The 23,912-nt window shown below is 39.2% G+C and overlaps 1 protein-coding gene and 1 pseudogene across 1 annotated transcript in view; both read left to right on the top strand.

The window, feature by feature from the left end:
• Positions 1-23,912, top strand: part of LOC100580626 (elongation factor-like GTPase 1) — a 393,155-nt gene that overhangs the window by 31,920 nt on the left and 337,323 nt on the right. The gene's annotated exons all lie outside the window — the stretch shown is intronic.
• Positions 1-23,912, top strand: part of LOC115835577 — a 68,771-nt pseudogene that overhangs the window by 31,258 nt on the left and 13,601 nt on the right.

Genomic DNA, 23,912 nt, shown 5'->3' with positions numbered 1-23,912 from the left:
TAGTTGTGACAGGCAGCTGAGCTTGCATTTTCTTGTCCCTAATTTTATCTTGTGTTACACGTGCAAAATTAAGATAGAAAGCTATAGCATGTATTACAATTCATGTTCGTGTAGACCTGAACATGGGCTTTGGAGCCAGACCGCTTGGATTTAAATCCCCACCTCACTTCTTCCCTGTGTGATATCTCTGTGCTTCATTACCCTTTTCTGTAAAATGGGGAAATTTTGCAGGATAGTGGATTAAGTTTAGTAATACACTTGCAAAGAAGTTTGAACAGTACCTGTCACAGAAATGTTCAAATATTAGCTATGCTAATCGTTGTTATTAATAACATGAACATTTGGTCTTCTTTCAGAATTGAGCACTTCGCCAGAATCTACAGTCAAAAAATTGGCATCAAAAAGGAAGTTCTTATGAAAACCTTGTGGGGAGATTACTATATAAATATGAAGGCTAAAAAGATCATGAAGGGTGATCAGGTAATGTGGTATATGCCCCTTTTGATTGTTGGTCATGTTCTTGCCTATGAAAACCTATACTGTAATATCTTTAATAAATGTAATTCAGCTTTAATTTATGCAGGTGAGTTCTGAGGGGTTTTTTACTGTATATAATTGGGAAAGGCTTACAAGTCTCATACACAGGTATTGTTCATACAGATTCTTAGTGCTTTTAACATAGTGAACAAAGAACTGCTTTTTCTTTTCTTTCTTTTCTTTTTTTTTTCAGAAGACCTAAAATCTTGGGCACTTGAAGACACACCTTTTGTGCCATGCATTTGTTTGTCTCTCACCATAAAGAGATGTCTCTTCTAGACATCCCTGTATGGCTCACATTGTCCTTCTAGTCTCAGCTGAGGCCTTATCTCACTGCATCCTGGTCATCATGCAGTGTAGATGGGAGAGGTGGGTGCTCCCTGAAACCCCTTCTATAGATAGAGGTGGGTAGGAATGCTGTCGTATACCCTCAAAGGATATTTTCTTGGAGCTTTATTTTTAATGTAAAAATCAGGATTTCATAAATTATTCTCATTGAAAATCATATACATTGCTTTTGAGAAAGTACTCACAAGTATAAAGCCACAGCAAACAAAAAAATCGAAGCCAGCACTGTAGTAGATGTTGTAATTTCTTTCATTCTTTTTACATAGATATATACATCCCTCAGTTGAGATTATGCTGTTTATACAATGTAGCTGCCTTTTTGCTTCTGTCATATCCTGAAAATCTTCCCTTGCCATTAAAAGCTTTTTTATAAACAATATATTTTAAAGGGAGTGGATATAGCTAAGTGGGAAAGAGCATGCCTTGAGAGTTGACTCTGTGTTTGAATTTTGGCCCACCACTTACTGGCTGTATGACTTTTATCTCAGCTATTTCATCTGTAAAATTGAGATAATAGCACTTATCTCATAGGATAGTTATGATGATTATATGAAATAATTCAGTAAGCACCCTGTTATTTTATTTTGTGAGAGCACTATCATTTATGAATCATTCTCAAGATGGAAATAGTTTTTTTCAAATGCTTTGATATTGTAAGTAGAGTTATGATAGACATCTTTGTGCATAAGTTTTATGTCTTCATGATGCTTTTTCTTAAAACCGAGCATTCTAAGCCAATGACTTTTAACTTCTTAATACTGTTGGCAGTAATTCTTCAGAAAGGAGATATCAATTTATTAATATATCCCACCTCATGTATATGGGAGAGTATACCCCTCAAGGTGCTCTTGCTGTTAACATTTTGCATAGTTTGGTAAGAGAAATGATGGGTTTTTTGGGTTTTCAAAATTTTCCTATCCTTGCGAACTTTTAGAAATATATTTAAGAATGCTTTATGTTTCTTCTAATGTAATTTTAGACTGAAGTCCATGGAAAGAGCCTGCATGTGCAGAGTGAAGTTTTAGCTCTTGGCTTGTGTGCTGTGTGTGTATTTGTTTGATGGCAATCATGGTAATATGACCCACGAATGTCATATCACTTGTAAAGTCTATGGTTCCCAGAGGAAAGAACAGTGGGTTATTATTGATTGTGGATTATTGGCTGTTTAGTGCATTCTTATAACTACTTTCATCTACTTTATTTTTGAATATTTTCAAGTAGAAATGAAACCTATTGATAATAAAAGCATGTCAAGAAAGAATATACAAGTGCCTATTAAATGTTCAGGAACTTAAGCCCTATATTCTTTTGTACAGGCCAAAGGAAAGAAACTTTTATTTGTACAGTTGATCCTGGAAAATATATGGAGTTTGTATGATGCTATCTTGAAAAAGTAAGACTCTTATAACATTGTTTACCTTTAGGCATCTTTAGGCAGTATAATTTGTCTGACTTTCCAGTATGATGAGTCATATTTCAGAAAGCTGACATGTTATGAGAAAGTGAACAGAGCTTCTACAGATGAGTTGATTACAGGGCTTGGAAGCAATTTAAAGAAGTCTATGTAACCCAGCTAAAGGGTGATGTTGGAGGGACAGGATAGCAATATTTTATAGAGTGCTGAGGTGAAGAGATAAAAGGATAGAAAGAAACATTGGACCTTTGTTTATGCAAACCCAAGTTTAAAACATAGTTATTAAAGTAGAAAAGGTGCTTGATAGCTAGGATCATTAATGGGGAACTTGGGAAATAACTTGTCTGATACAAGTTTGCTTTAGTGCATTTATTTTCTAAGTTATTCCTGAGGCAAATAATGACTTGTTAGCACTTATTTGTAAGGCTGCTTTACCACTTGATATAGCTTGCTTGAGGAGATTGTGGAGAAGTACTTCCTGGGAAATCTTAAAGAAGGATTCACTTGAAAGTGTAAGAGTAGAGGTTGAGGAGGCCCCTTCTGTGGCGGCAGGATTCCCTTCAATCATTTTTAGCTTTTTTTGAAAAAGTAACACATTAGGATAAAAATATGCCGAATAATGTTGGGTTCCTTTTTCCCACTGCCTGTTTATATGTGCATATGACTTTTTCCCCCTCCAATCTTGTGTTTACTATAGGGACAAAGAAAAAATTGATAAAATAGTGACTTCTTTAGGATTAAAAATTGGGGCCCAGGAGGCATGACATTCAGACCCTAAAGTTCAGATCAACGCCATTTGCAGTCAGTGGCTACCCATATCCCATGCTGTTCTTGGTATCCTTTATTCTAATGGTTTTTAATGAAATAGTTTCGATAAAGCAAGAAAAAACAATGCGTTATGGCAACCAAGAAATTCTCTGGAAATAACATTCAATCCAAAATAAGTCTTCCCTGCTTATTTAGTGTTCTACCATGAAACTGTATTAAATACTTTAATAATTAATACACTAATACTAATTTGTTTTAATATTACTAATGAACTTCTTTAGAAAGACAATTCTTTTGTGTTTGTTTAGTAATCTGTAAAAATAGAAATGTCTACACTAAGATTTAAATATAAGTAGATGATTTAGATGTTTATGTTAGATAATTGTTTCATTTCAAGGTCACCTGTAGCCAACCTGCTAAGCTCTGTTCTCATTTGTTCCATGGGCCTCAGTGTTAAAATACCTGTTATGAGGATCCTTTCTGAACTTTAAGGAGTTTGTGAACTCCCTGAAATTGTATGCATGTTTTGAGATGTGATGCATAAAGCAGTGTCGCCATATAACACATGCATTTTCTGTATGGACAGACTTTGTTATCTCCATATTTAGAGCATACAGTGAATCTTCGCCTTGGTGGGAGGCACTGGCTCAAGGTTTTGAGTACTTAACAACAAACTTCAGCTATGGTGTGTCAGAAACTTCCTAGTCCCCTTGATATTACAGCCGAGAGAGTGGAGAGACTGATGTGCACAGGATCACAAACTTTTGACTCCCTTCCACCAGAAACTCAAGCACTGAAAGCAGGTGAGGAAAGATGGACCTGTTGGAATATACCATGTCATTGACTGTCCTCCATCCAGACTGCTCTAGACCAGTTTGCTGAATGCTAGTTTGCCAAATGTCCACTTCCACAAATGAACAGTTTCACAAATGACCATTTCATCAGTTTTGCATCCCACCCTCACCCCAAAGATTTTCTTGTTACAGCCATTTTGCTCAGCCAGTAGGGTGAGACCAGCGACTTCCTGTACACATGCTCCTCATGAGAAATGAAGCTCCCATTCTGGGCTGTGTAGGTTCCATGAAATTTGTCTCTATGTATTTTCTTATCTCTAATTCTTTTCCTCCAGTTCTATTGCTTTTGTAACCCTGCCCCCAAACCACTACACTGTTGTTCTTGGCATCACTATTGACTTTTGGTTCATTAAATCTAATGGCCAGTTTTCAGTCTTCATAGGACTAGATCTGTCACTAGCAATTGACACAGTTGATCACTCCTCCTCCTTGAAACACTTTCTTCCCTTGACTTCTAGGCTTCCATTGCTTCCACTCCCGTGCTTCTGCTTTTCTTCATGTCTCCCTGGCTGCTTATCCTTAATAATCTCTTTTTGTGATTCCTCCTCATCTCCCTGGCTTTTTAACTTGGGGTGCCCCGAGCAAGGTTCAAGTCTTTGATCCTCATCTATTTTACCTGCAGTCCCTCTTTTGATAGTCTCATCCAATCTCAAGACTTCAAATGACAGCTACATACTCATAATTCCCACAATTATGTGTCTTCAGAGCATGTCTGTTTTCTGGACTCTGGACTGATATCTAGAACTCCCTCTACACTGTGTTGTCTAAGAAGCATCTCAACTGAACATATCCCAAACTGGGCTTTTTATCTTATCCCCAAGCCTGCTCACCTAGTCATTCCATCTCAGTTAGGGGGACCTCAATCTTTTCATTTACTCAGTCCAAAAACCTTGGAGTCATCTATGGCCCTTATATTTATCTCACACTCCAACATCCAGTTCATCACCAAATCCTGTTTATTCTTCCTCTTAAATACAGAATTCAGCTATTTCCCAATGTTTTCACTTCTGCCTCCCTGGGCCAAGAAACCACCATCTCTCACCTGGTTATTTTAATTGTTTAACAGCTAGTATCCCGGCCAGGCTAGGCACAGTGGCCCATGCCTGTAATGCCAGCACTTTAGGAGGCTGAGGCCAGTGGATCATGAGGTCAAGAGCTCGAGACCATCCTGGCCAACATGGTGATACCCCGACTCTACTAAAAATACAAAAATTAGCTTGGTGTGGTGGTACGCACTTGTAGTCCCAGCTACTCAGGAGGCTGAGGCAGGAGAATCACTTGAACCTGGGAGGTGGAGGTTGCAGTGAGCCGAGATCACGCCATTGCACTCCAGCCTGGGTGACAGAGTGAGACTCTGTCTCAAAAAACAAACAAATGAACAAACAGCAACAACAACAACAACAAACAACTAGTATCCCTGCTTCTTGATTCCAGTTAGTGTTTTCTCAATATTGCAGACAAAATAGAGTGATCTTCTTAAAATATAAGTCAGGGCATGTCATTCTGTTCCTCATTCAAAGCTTCCACTGGCAAGACTTCTGATACATGTTTGATTCTTACTTCCTGTAGTTTTCTTTTTTCTTCTTTAAATTTTACTGTTGAATTCTTTGTATACAAATTATTTTAATGTGAGGTGATGGAGTTGCTTTAAAAAATTTCATTAATCAATGTTTTTTTACCTCCAATATAGGTTAAGGAAAATGTTCATATGTTAATATGAAATTGTGTTAAAATTTATGTATTTAGGGATAATTGGCATTTTAGTAGTATTGAATCTTAATTTATTTCTAAGAATTTGTTAATATCATAATACAGTATTTTTGTCCATTTTATTTTCTAACTTGTTACTGTGGGGGATTGGAAAAGCTATTGATTTTTATATATCTTGTTAACAAGCTACCTTGTTGATTGTTGGCCTTTGGTAACATTCCTCAATTCTGTCTTTTCTGTACTTGACAGTGAAAAATGTATTAGTGCTTACAGTAGGTGGTTAACCTCATTGCATAGCTTTAGCTTTCGTATGAGATCCCTCACCCCATCAAATTTGCTTACTTTTCTTTCCTTATTTCTGCCAACTCTGTTTGTTCTTGCTCTGCTATTCTTTCCTAGGAATCTTACCCTTTTCTAATTAAAGTTTTTATCATAGTTGGAAAAAGTTATGGACTTCTGGTGTATTTCGATGATGCCACGTTCTAAACATTTGAATTGTTTTCCAGAAAAATCTGTTTTTTTAATAATGGGAAAAATAGTGACATTTTTACTTCCTATTTGTTTAGCTTTTATGAAATGTGGAAGTGAGGACACTGCTCCAGTTATTATATTTGTTTCCAAAATGTTTGCAGTTGATGCTAAGGTCTTGCCTCAGAACAAGCCAAGGTAAGGGAAAGGGGAAAGTTGGGCTGGGCTAGGAATATGGTATATATTTGGTGGGTTATAGTTGGGCTATGGGTAGGGGGGGACACGGATAATACTTTTTCTTCTCAACCCAGAATTCATATCAAGCCAACCGGCAGGTTAACATACAATTTGTACAGTAGTGTATCGTTTTGTGATACCTCTGTAGGAGAAAGCTGTTGAAATCAGCTCTGGGATATTGAATTGAAGTGATGTAAGTTTGAAGAGTGATGTTAGTAGTAGTAGCAACAGTTAACTTTTATTGAACATGTCAGACGAGTTCTAATCTAAGCCTGCCTTGTCTCGTCTAATTCTGTCTACCTCAGTAATTATGAATGTATGAGGATCTCTGCTTCCCTGTGTGTATTATATGTGCACGGGTGTGGTGGGTGTGGGAGAGGGATATTTCTCAAGTTTCAGAGTCTTGGGGACTCTGTCTCTTCTACATTTCCTGTTTTTATGTGTGTTCCCCTCCTTCTGTCTCTGCTGCTTTCCCCACTAGTTTAGATTCTGATCATCTCTTATGGATATTGTTGCAGCAACCTCCTAGCAGATTCTCCTGCCCCATCTTTAGTTCCACTGATCCACTTGCCATTCTTTCTTTAGAGTGATCTTTATAAGACTCAGCTATGAAGATATGTCTCTTGCTCAAAAACCCTTAACGATTCTCACTGCCTTGAGCAGTTTTGATTCAAGTGTAAAGTGTTGGCGATGATTTCAGTGGTACTTAGGGAAATAAGTTTTAATTAGTTGTCCTATTTATTTTAATGTGTATTTGTGTGTGTTGCCTGTGTATGCCAAGTGATAAAGCTTTTACAGTGGTGAGATTTTAAAATTTTATTGAGTTAAAAATATTTGTGCATTTAAGTATTAAATAAATAATATGCAGATATAACAGAAATCATGAAAATAATATGTGAGTGACTGAAGGTCAGATCATCAGCCTGTGAAATAAACTTGACTTGTCTTAGTGGCATTTCTGACCCACCGGGACCTGACCCCAAACCATGTTTTGACTAGATTTTTGCTTCTCTAATATACTAGTGTCTGAACAAATGTCATATCTTTACTTGTGCTGTTCCTCCATCTGAGAAGGCTTCTTTTCCTCTGATAAAATTCTGTTTGTCCTTCAGGAGAAAGGTTATGTGTTGTTTTTTAGTACTTCCCTAGTGATTTGGACATAGGTGTATTCAATAATTTTTGCCCTGGGGATAACTAAAGTAATAGATGTATGAGTAAATGAAGAATGAATGAGTGAATATCCGAATGGGAGAATGAACAAGTCAGTGGATGGTTGAATGAGTGGCTAAATGAGCAATAAATGAGTGAATAATGGAAGGAATGAATGTCTAATTATGTATCTAGGCTAGTCCCAGATAATATTTCAGTGCAACATGTAGTAACAATTTCTTGTAGTAACAAATTTAGGATATTGGATGTTCTTTGGCCATTGTGAGTATCTATGAGATTCTGGTAGAATCATAGGTAATATCAGAGAATTGGAAAACTTGCTGTTAAGATTTGAAATACATGTATTTATATCATTTAAAATTCCTACCTCTACCCATCCTTCATTTGTTGCTGATGAATAATAGTATTATTATGCCTCTACTATTAATTACATTTTCTGTGAATGTTTTTCTTAATAATTCATCATATGCTTTTCTGATTTTAGTGTATTTCTGATAGTGCAATCCATTCGATTCCATGAAGTTTTTTCACTGATTTTATTTTTGTCATTGGTTTTTAACCAGTGTATCAGGTTCAACAATTGTTATGTAATAATATAGTGTTTTCAGGTATACCTGGGTAAGGTCATCATCATTAGTTTGTTCTTTTCTATCTTCTAGCTGACTTTTTTTCATTTAAGTTTTATTTGTAAAATGTGGGGAAGTGTATCACTGAAAGTTGGTTTGATAGCATTTTCATCTCCATTGTATTAGATATACAAGCCAGGAATAGCAGAGTTTTATTTTCCTTTAGTATAGAGTACAATGTATTAGTGATATGTGCCAGGGAGAAAAGTAAGGCAGGAAACGGGATTCGGCACCCACAAACCCTAAAAAATTTTTCCCTAACTTAGTGAAGACACTGACCTTTACTCACTGCTCGACAGTGCCGCTGTGGTTGTAAATGACATGTGGGACTGTTACAGGACTTTCTCCTTTGTTCTTGTGTTCTTGCCTCTTTTCTTTGCTTCTTCAAATTCACCTTCCAACCTGACATTTAATCTTCGGTCAACATTCTCACCTCTGGTCTCCTTCATCTCAGTATTAGTGACTATTGTCCCTTCAGGCAGTAACATCCATGGTTAGTTTAACTATAGCCTAAATAACTTAACACTCACAGCTGTTTCCTCACTAGTAGGGCCCCGTTTTCTTGTAACTAAATTTCTTTGTTCTCAACAAATACTGGATACACAGTGGGTACTTTTTACACATCCTTGCTGATTACTATCTCTTTGTTCCCCTCTACCATCATCCCCAGTGCCCACAGCAGTGCGTGGCACACAGTAGTCGTTAACTGGATGGATGGATAGATACATAGATAGACAGCAAGCATCTATACAGTTGATGCTTACTTAATGACTGTACATGCTGATTATTCCAGATCCCTTCATGAACTTAGGCAGATGAGGATTGAATCTGCAAGTTGAACAAATACACTTCTTTTTTCACTAAAACTAAAGTGAAATCACATTTATGTAAGATTATGATGTTATCTTTAATTCCTCCTGGAGGAAAGACATAACCTGGTGATAATGAGCATAGACTTTAGAGCCATACAGATCTGGATTTAAATTATGACTCCTCCATTTAATATCTGTGTGACGTTGGGTCTAGTTACTTAAGTTTTCAAAGTCTCCCTTTTCTTATTTGTAAAATAGGAATATGATATCTACTTCATTTAATTGTTGTGATAAATTATGTGCTATAATATATGTAAGTGATTAACACAGTCTCTGGATCATCGTGATAAACCTGTTGGAAGAGACCATTTCTCTTTAGATACTAGCAGGTACCTCTGATATTTTTTCCTTCCTACTCTAATAATAAAAATGTGTTCTGCACTTATCTTTTAATTCACACTTTTCAGATATTCGTATGAGTTTTTAGCAAAAGTCTAGAAACAGGGAAAGTTGTCAAAGGATTGGTTGAAGGAACAGCTAGAGTGCTCAGCCTGGGGAAAAGAAGGGAGGCGGGGAAGGCATGAATGCAGGTGATTCAAAGGAAAGGGGAGGGAAGTAGGTTTGTTAGATGCGCTCCAGAGGAGAGAATTGTGGCCATGGCTAGAAATTGTGAGGAAGCAGAGTTCATTCTGTATTTGAAAGTTCTGACATTTAGAGCTTCCTATAATGAGGAGCTTGTCTCTTGCAGTGGTAATGTGGCCCCTAGTGCCAGCAATTTTGATTGCTGATGAGACACCTGACCAAGCCAGGCTCAAGGATTGTTTTTCATATTTTTGTATTCTATTGCACAGCCCAGTGACCTGCAGCAGAGTGGGTGTGAGTGGAAAGGCCTACTCTTGGAACTAAACTCATTGATTTTGAGGGACGGGTGCTAAGGAAGGCAGAAGTAGTGTCTAGTCCTGGATACTAGGACTAGAGAAGTCTTGTCCAGCAGGCAGATATCTGAAGAGTATAGCAGTGGACAGTCAATGATTTAAGCAGTCACCTTCCAGTTAGCTTACATGAAATAGAAAGGTAGAAGGAGTTAGGCCACTTTGCATCAGGAGCCCTAAGGGTCTGTGGCCATTTGCAAGACAAGTAGGCAGAATGGCTACCTGCATGGCTTCCAGTGCTTAGGAGAGAGGAGGGGAATGTGGCATGGCAAGGTGGGAAATGAAGGTTATCAGTTAGGTGTGAAGTCTGAGATTGGGAAATAAAGCAGGAATCATAATATCAAAGTTGAGGGACAACACGGGAGAGAGGCACAAAGTGTTGGGACCAGGAAGAGTTGTCCAGCTTCCAGAGCTGGAGCATAAAGCTTGGACCAGAGGAGTGCCTGAGTGCTTTGATGCTCAGTCCTGGAGTATATGGCTAAAGATGCTGTTATTCTATCAGCCTTTGGACAGGGATTGGTCTTGTTCGTGTGTTGGGGTTGAGCATGCAGGTAGATTCATAAGGACCCCCCTACATGGGAAGGGAGCCAAGTCCTAGGAAACAGTCTACCTGCCTGGTTTCTACCTTCCAAACCCAAACTCCCAAACAGAATTTGTGTTCGACTTAGTGCTCCCCTTTTGTCAACACGTTTTTAGTATTAAAACTCTAAATACCTTCTCTGTGTCCTGACAGACATGAGGGTAATTCTTTAGGAAAAAGCTTAATTACCTTCCCCACCCCCTGTCATTCTCACCTCCAGGGAAAACCACACATACGCACCCACACACTGCCTTTTCTATGATGGTACTTCTTAGGTCTAATACAGTGGCTGATATTTCAGTTTGACCTACCCGTCCTGATGAATTGCCAGTACTCATCATGACCTTGAACCCTTCCTCTTGAACCCCAGTTAGTGAGGCCTTATGCTTGTTTCCCTGCCAGAGTTGTTCCAAACCCCGATATCTGTCACTGTTTCCCTTCCTTCTTCCTGTTCTTTGCCTTTTCCAGAAGGAATATAGGTATCGGAGAAAGGTTCCATGCTGTTGTACATTGCTCCAGATGGGGACTTGGGCTCTTGCATGTCAGTTCATAAGCTCGGAATAGTTGGGACACAGCATTATTAGAGAGAGGCTGATAGGCCCTCTCCTATTGCTACAGACAGGGAGAGGACTTGGAGAAAACTGCCTGGAATGGAGCTGGGACCAATCTTCATCTTACCCAGCCATGTCAATACTTGCTGTTTCCCTACTTGGATAAACTGAGAGATGATAACATATTTGTGATATCCTGTAGGCCTCTCACTCAAGAAGAAATTGCTTAGAGACATGAGCGTGCAAGACAAAGGCATGCAGAGAAGCTTGCAGCAGCGCAGGGACAGGCACCCTTGGAGCCCACCCAAGATGGGAGTGCCCTTGAAACATGTCCAAAAGGAGAGGAGCCAAGAGGTATAGCTTTCCTAAGTAGGCTCTGTTGCAAAGTGTTTGCCTTTTTGCTTAACTTGGGACACTCATCCTTTAGTTCTTGAGCTTTTTAAGCTTTAATCATATTTTTATCAATATTCTTTCCATTCTTGGTGTTTTGTTTTCTTTTTTTTCTGTAACTGGACCAAACATATCATATTCACTCCTCCTTCTGTGTTTCCAGACAGTTCTTGAATTAAGAGGGCATTCTTGGCACTAATTATCTTTTTGTTTCTGTCAGGTGACGAGCAACAGGTGGAAAGGATGACCCCTAAACCTGTGCTCCAGGAAGAAAACAACCAAGAGTCTTTTATTGCATTTGCTCGGGTGTTCAGTGGTGTGGCTCGAAGAGGAAAGAAAATTTTTGTCTTGGGGCCCAAATACAGTCCTCTTGAGTTTTTACAAAGGGTAAGAATTGAAAGTAAAATATTTATGTATTGTTTCTCGAGGGTCTGATATCTTTTCACATTTTGTTGGGACTGGTGATTATCTTATTGGTAGATTTAGTTTGTCTCTGGAAAGGCACATTTGAATGACTGTGTATCTCCTTTTGTGTTGCTTTGATAACACTTGTCATGTATGTCTCAATTAGTAGCATTTAGGAAACCAAATCAATATGTGGACCAAATTTTCAGGCCTTATTTAATTATAAGGCTTTTCTCTTCTAGGCAAGAATCACCTTGTGGTTAGAGAAAAGAACTGATAAGAGCAGATGTCATGCTGGAGCCAGGGCAATGGCTGATCTTTGGAAATAGGAAGATCCAAAAACTAGCTGGCTCAGATCAAAGGTGTGGGCAGTGAGCAGGGGATAGGCAGGCTTGCATGGCACACAGACCCTGAGTCTGGTCAGGAGGGTCTGTAAGTAGGTGAGCAGGCAGCATCTAAAAATGCCTGAGCCAAGGGACAAAACAGAGATCACAGGCTAGAGATGTCTCAGAACATTTTTGGAAGTAAGCAAGATATATACATTGTAATTATATCATAATTAAATAATAGAGGTAATAGGATGAAGACAGTACCAGAGGTCCAAGTAGCCAGTCTGTATCAGCACAAAGCAGTAAGCTAGGAAATTGTCAGCTGGCCCGTGGAGCATCATGAGCACAAAAACACATGCTCCTCTCTGTGCAGGAAGCAGCCTGTCTGTAGGTAAAGCAGGGAAGCTGTGATACTTGGCTACAAGTGAGAGAGAAGGAGGTAGCGTTGAAGTAAGTCTGTGCCATCAGTTTTTCTTTGCCTTGAATGCTTGTTCCATGAGTGTTAGCAGTTTAATCCTTGGAGAGTGCAGTGCTGCGTGGCAGTGAAGCAGTCCTTGTTGAGCTATGGCATGTTCTAATTTGCAAGAAAGATCACAGCACTTGGTGTGTATAGGGTTATATTTTATGGGAGTCTGAAAGTGATACAATATGTATAAAAACTCATCTATGATTATCTTGGCTTGGACATAATTGATAGTTTGCTGTTTATCAGGAAGGGTCAGGTATCAGTTAATTTTTTTCTTTTTCATGAAAGTAAATGAGCAAGAAATTATTTAGTGAAACATTGATTTATTTGGCATTACAAATTCCATAAACAGTCCAATTTATCTCTGCATAATGTGTCTGCTACAGGTTGAAATCAGTTGCTTATGTGTCTCATGTCTGAAGCAGGAATGATACAATACATTGACAGTTCAAATGGCTTCTTATTTCAGTAATCAGAGCACCATAAAACCTAATTCCAACTGCTTAAAAAAAAAACCTGCAATATTTCAGACCTACCCTCAAAGTAACCTCTACCCAGAATTTGTGTTCATCCTTTGTGTTAGTTTTCTGTTACTGCATATTACAGATTACAACAAATGTAGCAGCTTGAAACATTACACATTTTGTCATCTCACAGTTTCTATGGGTTAAAAAACCAGACATGGCTTAGCCGCATCTTCTCCTTAGCGTCTCACAAAGCCACAGTCAGAATGTTGGCCAGGGTGCGTTCTCATCTGGAGGACTGACTGATGAAGAACCTGCTTCCAAGCTCACTAAAGGTTGTTGTCAGAATTCATATATTTGCACCTGTAGTACTGAGAGTCCCAGATTTTTTCTGGCCATTGGCTGCCCTCAGCTCCTAGAGGCCACCTACAGTTTCTTGTCATGTGGACCTTCCCAGCTTGGAGGCTTACTTCATCAAGCCATATAAGAGAGTAGAAGGAGTCTCCTAGCAAGACAGAGTCCTGTCTGATTGTATAGAATCACAGTGTGACGTCTCATCACCTTTGCCGTATTCTGTTTGTTAGAAGAAGCAAGTCACAGGTCCCACTACACTCGGGAAGGAGGTTTCTAAACAAAGGTGTCAACACCAGGAAGCAGGCATCATGAGAGGGGCACCTTTAGTCTGTCTGCCACATCCTTCTCTTGCTTTTCTTTACAGTTTTACGACCTGTGTATGTATTTCTAAAGAATATTGTCACATTTGCATGCTTTTGAAACTTTGTATAAATGGAATTTTACTGTAGTTATTCTACAACTTGCCTTTTTTTTTTTTTTTTTTTTTTTTTTGAGACAGAGTCTCGCTGTCCCCAGGCTGGAGTGCAATGGCATGGTCTTGGCTCACTGCAGTCTCCGCCCCCCCGGGGTTCACGCCATTCTCCTGCCTCAGCCTCCCAAGTAGCTGCAACTACAGGCGCCCTCCACCTCGCCCGGCTAATTTTTTGTATTTTTTTAGTAGAGACGTGGTTTCACTGTGTTAGCCAGGATGGTCTCGATCTCCTGACCTCGTGATCTGCCCGCCTCGGCCTCACAAAATGCTGGGATTACAGGTGTGAGCCACCGCGCCCGGCCCAACTTGCCTTTTTTTAACTTAACATTGTGAGATTAACCTATGTTAATGCCTACTCCCATAGCTCGTTTATTGTTCGTGTGGCATAGGATTCCTTTACTTAAATGTACATTTTATTTATACAATAATTATATTTTATTTTATATTATTATTTAATAATCTTTGTATATGTTGTATCAGCCATTTTTTCTCTTCATAGCATTAGGGCAGCACCCCAGGCATATGAGCACCAAAGATAGGTTGGTTGGTTAATTGAAATGCTTTCTGGATACTTGCATTTATATGGTGGATATATTTCTGAAGACTTCACACAATGCAAAATTTGAATCATTTGAGACAATATTTCCATAAGAATAAATATGATGTACGGGGAGCTAATAAATCTAATGTACTTGTACTTGCATATTTTTGCTGTAAATGTACTCTGTCCTCTCATTAGTGTTCCTAATATATCACAGCATGCTCTTCCATATGAACAATATAGCATATAATAGCAGTTTGGCCTTTTTTTGGCCTTTTTATCACATCTAACTGCCCTTCCAAAGTTATTTTTATGTGTTACTTGGCACTAGCACCAGCCCTTGTTGAATACTTGAAGAACATTATAAATAAGAGTAAAACAACTTTAAAGTATAATAGTAATAATGAGTGTTCAAATAATAGCACAGTAGTCACCAGAACTGGTGTATGACATGGTTCACATAAATAACCAGGGGCTGTGGAGATCAGCTAAAGTGACAATACCAGGTCATAACAGAATTTATGTTACTTAGCCATAAAGCTTATGATTAAATGGGAATCTAGACAATTTTTTAGTATTTGAGAAGTTTCAGTATTTCAAATTTTATTCATAAAGTGAGACATATTTTATCACACCATTTCAAATGTTCATATTTCAGGTTTACATGAAATGTTGCTATACCGTATCTTACTGATGAATAAAAATAACTTTACAAATACCAATTAATGCTTCCAAATGCCTCCTAACTTGTCTTCACTCATTTTTCTTTGCCCAGGTACCATTAGGCTTCTCAGCTCCACCAGATGGCCTTCCCCAAGTCCCCCACATGGCATACTGTGCTCTGGAAAACCTGTATCTTCTGATGGGAAGAGAACTGGAATATCTAGAGGAGGTACCTCCAGGAAATGTGCTAGGTAGGGTGATGCTGTTTATTATATCCTTACTGCATTCTAGGAGATTATCTAACATGTCACTGAAAATTTAGCGAAATTTTTGAAGGGAATAACTTTATCCTTTAGACTGATAGTTTTTTTTTTTTCTGGTATCTTTAACTTAGTGCATTTGAGTAACTAACAGGAGATCAGTTACTTGCTGTGAATTATAGTAGCTCTGTTTTAAAAATGTATTGCTTAAGTAATTTGTAAGTGCTGTAGCCTAAGCTGGAGTTCCATTTATTTCAGAGTGAGAGGGGAAATTCCTGCTCACATAAAGTCAATCTAGATGACTAAGGCATTTCTGGTTCTACAGATTAGATTCTAAATTGTTGGAAACTATTCTGACGTAAAGATCTATTTAAACTCATTGCTTTTTTCCCATGCTTTTATCCTTTGAATATTGCTTTGCTAAGATTAGTTGATTGTCAGTTTATATCTGTAAATATTACTCTTCATCTCCTTAATGTTATCACTTGTTTGACTTCTGCGCCTCATTTGCAGAATTCACTTTTTGAGTTTCTTAGTGCAACCTTAAAGACTCAGGTTAAGAAATTTCTCTTGCATCCAGAGTATAGTATAGAATACTGTATCCTGTTGTACTGTTAGATTCTGAACCCTTAGGGTCATTGTCAGCTATAGAGCTATTTATTGAGTGATTGCTTGGTTTGGGAATTCTCCGCTTTTTAGAAAAAGGTTTAACTTTTTTAAAAAAGGTCTAGTCTGTTGGTGCAGAATAGCTAATGGTTTGTCTGGATTTGAATCCAAGAAATTTGCCAAAGCATGTTGCCATTCACCTACAGAGATACATTCTTTTCTTTATTTAATTTTTAGCATGAAATTTGTAGAATGCTTAGCTTCTCATCAGTGTTACCTATTTTCTTCCATCCCTTTGGAAAATGCCATTTAACCTTAACAATTGATATACCTTATTAAGCTGCCACAGTCAACTTTATCAGAAAGGACATTGGAAGAATGGAAAATACCCTACTTTTACTCATAAGCCTTCCTTGAGATTACTGTATTGCTCAGATTAAATGGAATATGAAGTATAAGATCTCCAGCATGATGCTCAAGGGAAAGAAAAGGTATTCTGCTGTGTGAATGTTTTTTATACGATCTTCTCTAATTAAGGCCTGGTGTTGTGTTGTTTCCCTCGTAGAGGATGAGAATGAGGATGCATTAGTTTCTGGTTTTCTTTTTTCTTTCTGTTGCTGAATTTCTAGATGCTGTCCAGGACTGAGGTTAAGTGGTGTATAAGGAGAGAAACCATTTCTCTCTCTTCTGCTTCCCAAGCAGCCTCAGCTCTGCCATATGGTACAGGGAGACAAACTTAGTGTAAGCTAAAATATTTCATTTATTCTTGGAGAAGAGATATACCTTGACTTCTTTTATTGATCTTTTAAAAAAGTGAGATGGTAGCATAATATGGGGTAAGGATGAAGGTGACTAAATCTTTGTTTACCAAATTAACTTATATAAGACTAAGCCTGATGGACAACCACTTTGTTTGGATAGAAGAGGAAAAGCCAGATTTATTTCCTGTAAGAGCTAGGATTGTATTTAGCTGCAAGTAACCAGAAAACCAACTACATAGTCTTAAACTTCACCCAGTAGAAAGCCCAAGGGTGGACAGTCCAGGGCTGGTGTCATGACTCTTCTGTGTCATCAGGGAGTCAGTGGCTCAGCATGTGGCTTTTGTCCCCGTGGAAGCAAGATGGCCTTTTATCTCTGAGAATCATACCCACGTTCCTTGCAGGAAGAGAGCACAAGGGTCAAGACCTTCTAACAGGATTAATGTTTTTATTTGGAAAGAAATGCCTCTCTAGTGACTTGTGTCTATATTCTCATTTTTGTAATTTTGTCATATGTCCACTCCTAGCTGCCAGGGAGGCCTGGGATTGAGTGTTTTACTCTTCCAGCCTCTGTAGTTAAGGCAAAAGATATTGGGGTTATGAATGGCTTTTGAATAGCCAGTCCACACTCTTAGCTGCATTCGCCTTCCATTCACCTGGTGATGCCTGAGGTGCCTCCATTAAGGTTCTGTTTTCTTTACATTAAAGAGAAAGATAGTCCACTAGAAGGATTTTGAGTGTAACATTGAAGGAATTGGAATGCAGCCAGCCACTTTGATGGGGCTTTTTGAATTGAAACATATAGTAATTGTTTTTATTTTATTAATTGAAATCTGATTGAGTCCCCAGCATGACTGGAAAGCACAAGTATACCAAAATTCTGGCCATAGTTTTGCCACTAACTAGTTATATGGCCTCAGGCCAGTTATGTAACCTTGCTGGGCTTGTTTTCCCAAATGACTTGGACTAGAGCAATGATTACTAATACTTCTTATGATAGAAATAGAACAGCCACTTTTAATTTTTTATGAGAAGACTCTGGATTCCCAGGGATACTTTTATTTATCGTAACCGGGATTTGTCATATATCCTAAAGTCTAAAGATAAAGCGTTAAATAACATTGCATGGAGTACATTTTATTGCTGCAGCTATAAAATACTAACAAAATTGTATTTGTAATTTTTTTGGTAAAATACAAACAGAATTGAAGTTTCAAATTGTTGTTATATGATGGCAGGTTGACATCCTAGGTGGAGATGGAGTGAGGTAAACATTTTTTACTCATGTCGTGAAGATCTTCCCTGGATTTTGTCAGTTTCCCAGTGGCTTAAAAAAAGTTCTAAACTAGATTATCTTCAAGATCGCTTCTAGCTTTTAACATTTAGGCTGTGTTTCTTAAAGAAAAACCTTATTTGAGTAATTAGGATATTTCCCTCCCTACTGTTTATTAGGAGGAAGAGTAAATGTTTTGATATGATTATTTGGGTTGATTGATAACCCATTTTAATGGCTTCATTAAAACGTCTTGAACTGGTTACCTGCCTTAAAGTCATAGAATTACCTTTTTAGGCAAATTTTACTTGTTCCTTGATTAAAAATATGTAGCATATGTTAGCAGTAGCAGCAGTCTCATAAGCCAGGGTGTTTATTAAAAGCAACTTTTCAAAGCTAGGAGTAAGTTTAAGACAGGACAGAAGAGGCCAGAGAGTCTGGTATATTAAAGGGTAAGAAGAAAACTGCCCAAGAGAAGGCTAGCTGCCAGCTGCAGGTAATAAATGCTGGGGTTCCATCTTTTGGCTTTCTAGGGTGAGTTGACTGCGACCAGGTATGTCAGCACATTTTTATTTTTCTTTGAAACAGATTTGTCTTCTCAGGTAGTTTTGAAATGGAAAGAATAAGATGGCTGCATTGGGCTGAAATAATCTATATGCTCCAATTACCTGTTGTTGCATAATAAAACACTTAAAGCCTGGGGGGTGGAGCCAAGATGGCCAAATAGGAACAGCTCCGGTCTCCAGCTCCCAGCCCCAGCGACACAGAAGACGGGTGATTTCTGCATTTCTGCTTGAGGTACTGGTTTCATCTCACTAGGGAGTGCCTAACAGTGGGTGCAGGACAGTCGGTGAAGCGCACTGTGCGCGAGCCGAAGCAGGGCGAGGCATTGACTCACTCGGGAAGTGCAAGGGGTCAGGGAGTTCCCTTTCCTAGTCAAAGAAAGGGGAAGCAGACGGCACCTGGAATATCGGGTCAGTCCCACCCTACCTGCGCTTTTCCAACGGGCCTGGAAAACGGCACACTAGGAGATTGTGTCCCACACCTGGCTCGGAAGGTCCTATGCCCACGGAGTCTCGCTAATTGCTAGCACAGCAGTCTGAGATCAAGCTGCGAGGCGGCAGCGAGGCTGGGGGAGGGGCGCCCGCCATTGCCCAGGCTTGCTTAGGTAAACAAAGCAGCCAGGAAGCTCGAACTGGGTGGAGCCCACCACAGCTCAAGGAGGCCTGCCTGCCTCTGTAGGCTCCACCTCTGGGGGCAGGGCACAGACAAACAAAAACTCTGCAAGAACTTCCACAGACTTAAATGTCCCTGTCTGACTGACAGCTTTGAAGAGAGTAGTGGTTCTCCCAGCACGCAGCTGGAGATCTGAGAAGGTCAGACTGCCTCCTAAAGTGGGTCCCTCACCCCTGAGCAGCCTAACTGGGAGGCACCCCCCCAGTAGGGACAGACTGACACCTCATTCAACCCGGTACTTCTCTGAGACAAAACTTTCAGAGGAACTATCAGACAGCTGAATTTGTGGTCTCACGAAAATCCGCTGTTCTGCAGCCACCGCTGCTGACACCCAGCCAAACAGGGTCTGGAGTGCACCTCTAGTAAACTCCAACAGACCTGCAGCTGAGGGTCCTGTCTGGTAGAAGGAAAACTAACAAACAGAAAGCACATCCACACCAAAAACCCATCTGTACATCACCATCATCAAAGACAAAAAGTAGATAAAACCACAAAGATGGGGAAAAAACAGACCAAAAAAACTGGAAACTCTAAAAAACAGAGCACCTCTCCTCCTCCAAAGGAACGCAGTTCCTCACCAGCAACGGAACAAAGCTGGATGGAGGATGACTTTGATGAGTTGAGAGAAGAAGGCTTCAGACGATCAAACTACTCTGAGCTACGAGAGGAAATTCAAAACAACAGCAAAGAAGTTAAAAACTTTGAAAAAAAATTAGAAGAATGGATAACTAGAATAACCAATGGAGAGAAGGGCTTCAAGGAGCCGATGGAGCTGAAAGCCAAGTTTCGAGAACTACGCGAAGATTGCAGAAGCCTCAGTAGCAGATGCGATCAACTGGAAGAAAGGGTATCGCTGATGGAAGATGAAATGAATGAAATGAAGAGAGAAGGGAAGCTTAGAGAAAAAAGGATAAAAAGAAATGAACAAAGCCTCCAAGAAATTTGGGACTATGTGAAAAGACCAAACCTACGTCTGATTGGTGTACCTGAAAATGATGGGGAGAATGGAACCAAGTTGGAAAACACTCTGCAAGATATTATCCAGGAGAACTTCCCCAATCTAACAAGGCAGGCCAGCATTCAGATTCAGGAAATACAGAGAACGCCACAAAGATACTCCTCGAGAAGGGCAACTCCAAGACACATTATTGTCAGATTCACCAAAGTTGAAATGAAAGAAAAAATGTTAAGGGCAGCCAGAGAGAAAGGTCGGGTTACCCACAAAGGGAAGCCCATCAGACTAACAGCTGATCTCTCAGCAGAAACTCTACAAGCCAGAAGAGAGTGGGGGCAGATATTCAACATTCTTAAAGAAAAGAATTTTCAACCCAGAATCTCGTATCTCACCAAACTAAGCTTCATAAGTGAAGGAGAAATAAAACACTTTACAGACAAGCAAACGCTGAGTGATTTTGTCACCACCAGGCCTGCCCTAAAAGAGCTCCTGAAGGAAGCACTAAACATGGAAAGGAACAACCGGTACCAGCCACTGCAAAACATGTCAAATTGTAAAGACCATCGAGACTAGGAAGAAACTATAGCAACTAATGAGCAAAATAACCAACTAACATCATAATGACAGGATCAGATTCACACATAACAATATTAACGTTAAATGTAAATGGGCTAAATGCTCCAATCAAAAGACACAGACTGGCAAACTGGATAAGGAGTCAGGACCCATCAGTGTGCTGTATTCAGGAAACCCATCTCACGTGCAGAGACACACATAGACTCAAAATAAAGGGATGGAGGAAGATCTATCAAGCAACTGGAAAACAAAAAAAGGCAGGGGTTGCAATCCTAGTCTCTGATAAAATAGACTTTAAACCAACAAAGATCAAAAGAGACAAAGAAGGCCATTACATAATGGTAAAGGGATCAATTCATCAAGAAGAGCTAACTATCCTAAATATATATGCACCCAACACAGGAGCACCGAGATTCATAAAGCAAGTCCTGAGTGACCTACTAAGGGGCTTAAACTCCCACACAATAATAATGGGAGATTTTAACACCCCACTGTCAGCATTAGACAGATCAACGAGACAGAAAGTTAACAAGGATATCCAGGAATTGAACTCAGCTCTACATAAAGTGGACCTAATAGACATCTACAGAACTCTCCACCCCAAGTCAACAGAATATACATTTTTTTCAGCACCACACCACACCTATTCCAAAATTGACCACATAGTTGGAAGTAAAGCTCTCCTCAGCAAATGTAAAGAACAGAAATTATAACAAACTGTCTCTCAGACCACAGTGCAATCAAACTGGAACTCAGGATTAAGAAACTCACTCAAAACCGCTCTACTACATGGAAACTGAACAACCTGCTCCTGAATGACTATTGGGTACATAATGAAATGAAGGCAGAAATAAAGATGTTCTTTGAAACCAACGAGAACAAAGACACAACATACCAGAATCTCTGGGACACATTCAAAGCAGTGTGTAGAGGGAAATTTATAGCACTAAATGCCCACAAGAGAAAGCAGGAAAGATCCAAAATTGACTCCCTAACATCACAATTAAAAGAACTAGAAAAGCAAGAGCAAACACATTCAAAAGCTAGCAGAAGGCTAGAAATAACTAAAATCAGAGCAGAACTGAAGGAAATAGAGACACAAAAAACCCTTCAAAAAATTAATGAATCCAGGAGCTGGTTTTTTGAAAAGATCAACAAAATTGATGGACCGCTAGCAAGACTAATAAAGAAGAAAAGAGAGAAGAATCAAATAGATGCAATAAAAAACGAAAAAGGGGATATCACCACCGATCCCACAGAAATACAATCTACCATCAGAGAATACTACAAACACCTCTATGCAAATAAACTAGAAAATCTAGAAGAAATGGATAAATTCCTCGACAAATACACCCTCCCAAGACTAAACCAGGAAGAAGTTCAATCTCTGAATAGACCAATAACAGGTTCTGAAATTGTGGCAATAATCAATAGCTTACCAACCAAAAAGAGTCCAGGACCTGATGGATTCACAGCCGAATTCTACCAGAGGTACAAGGAGGAACTGGTACCATTCCTTCTGAAACTATTCCAATCGATAGAAAAAGAGGGAATCCTCCCTAACACATTTTATGAAGCCAGCATCGTCCTGATACCAAAACCTGGCAGAGACATAACCAAAAAAGAGAATTTCAGACCAATATCCTTGATGAACATTGATGCAAAAATCCTCAATAAAATACTGGCAAACCGAATCCAGCAGCACATCAAAAAGCTTATCCACCATGATCAAGTGGGCTTCATCCCTGGGATGCAAGGCTGGTTCAACATACGCAAATCAATAAATGTAATCCAGCATATAAACAGAACCAAAGACAAAAACCACATGATTATCTCAATAGATGCAGAAAAGGCCTTTGACAAAATTCAACAACCCTTCATGCTAAAAACTCTCAATAAATTAGGTATTGATGGGACGTATCTCAAAATAATAAGAGCTATCTACGACAAACCCACAGCCAATATCATACTGAATGGACAAAAACTGGAAGCATTCCCTCTGAAATCTGGCACAAGACAGGGATGCCCTCTCCCACCGCTCCTGTTCAACATAGTGCTGGAAGTTCTGGCCAGAGCAATCAGGCAGGAGAAGGAAATAAAAGGTATTCAATTAGGAAAAGAGGAAGTCAAATTGTCCCTGTTTGCAGATGACATGATTGTATATCTAGAAAACCCCATTGTCTCAGCCCAAAATCTCTTAAGCTGATTAGCAACTTCAGCGAAGTCTCAGGATACAAAATTAATGTACAAAAATCACAAGCATTCTTGTACACAATAACAGACAAACAGAGAGCCAAATCATGAGTGAACTCCCATTCACAATTGCTTCAAAGAGAATAAAATACCTAGGAATCCAACTTACAAGGGATGTGAAGGACTCTTCAAGGAGAACTAAAACCACTGCTCAATGAAATAAAAGAGGATACAAACAATGGAAGAACATTCCATGCTCATGGGTTGGAAGAATCAATATCGTGAAAATGGCCATACTGCCCCAAGGTAATTTATAGATTCAATGCCATCCCCATCAAGCTACCAATGACTTTCTTCACAGAATTGGAAAAAACTACTTTAAAGTTCATATGGAACCAAAAAAGAGCCCGCATTCGCAAGTCAATCCTAAGCAAAGAACAAAGCTGGAGGCATCACGCTACCTGACTTTAAACTATACTACAAGGCTACAGTAACCAAAACAGCATGGTACTGGTACCACAACAGAGACATAGATCAATGGAACAGAACAGAGCCCTCAGAAATGATGCCGCATAGCTACAACTATCTGATCTTTGACAAACCTGACAAAAACAAGAAATGGGGAAAGGATTCCCTATTTAATAAATGGTGCTGGGAAAACTGGCTAGCCATATGTAGAAAGCTGCAACTGGATCCCTTCCTTACACCTTATACAAAAATTAATTCAAGATGGATTAAAGACTTATATGTTAGACCTAAAACCATTAAAATCCTACAAGAAAACCTAGGCAATACCATTCAGGACATAGGCGTGGGCAAGGACTTCATGTCTAAAACACCAAAAGCAATGGCAACAAAAGCCAAAATCGACAAATGGGATCTCATTAAACTAAAGAGCTTCTGCACAGCAAAAGAAACTATCATCAGAATGAACAGGCAACCTACAGAATGGAGAATTTTGCAA

The sequence above is a fragment of the Nomascus leucogenys genome, chromosome 6 (assembly GCF_006542625.1).
Source record: "Nomascus leucogenys isolate Asia chromosome 6, Asia_NLE_v1, whole genome shotgun sequence".
NCBI lineage: Eukaryota > Metazoa > Chordata > Mammalia > Primates > Hylobatidae > Nomascus > Nomascus leucogenys.
This window is presented reverse-complemented; position numbering and strand designations above follow the sequence as displayed.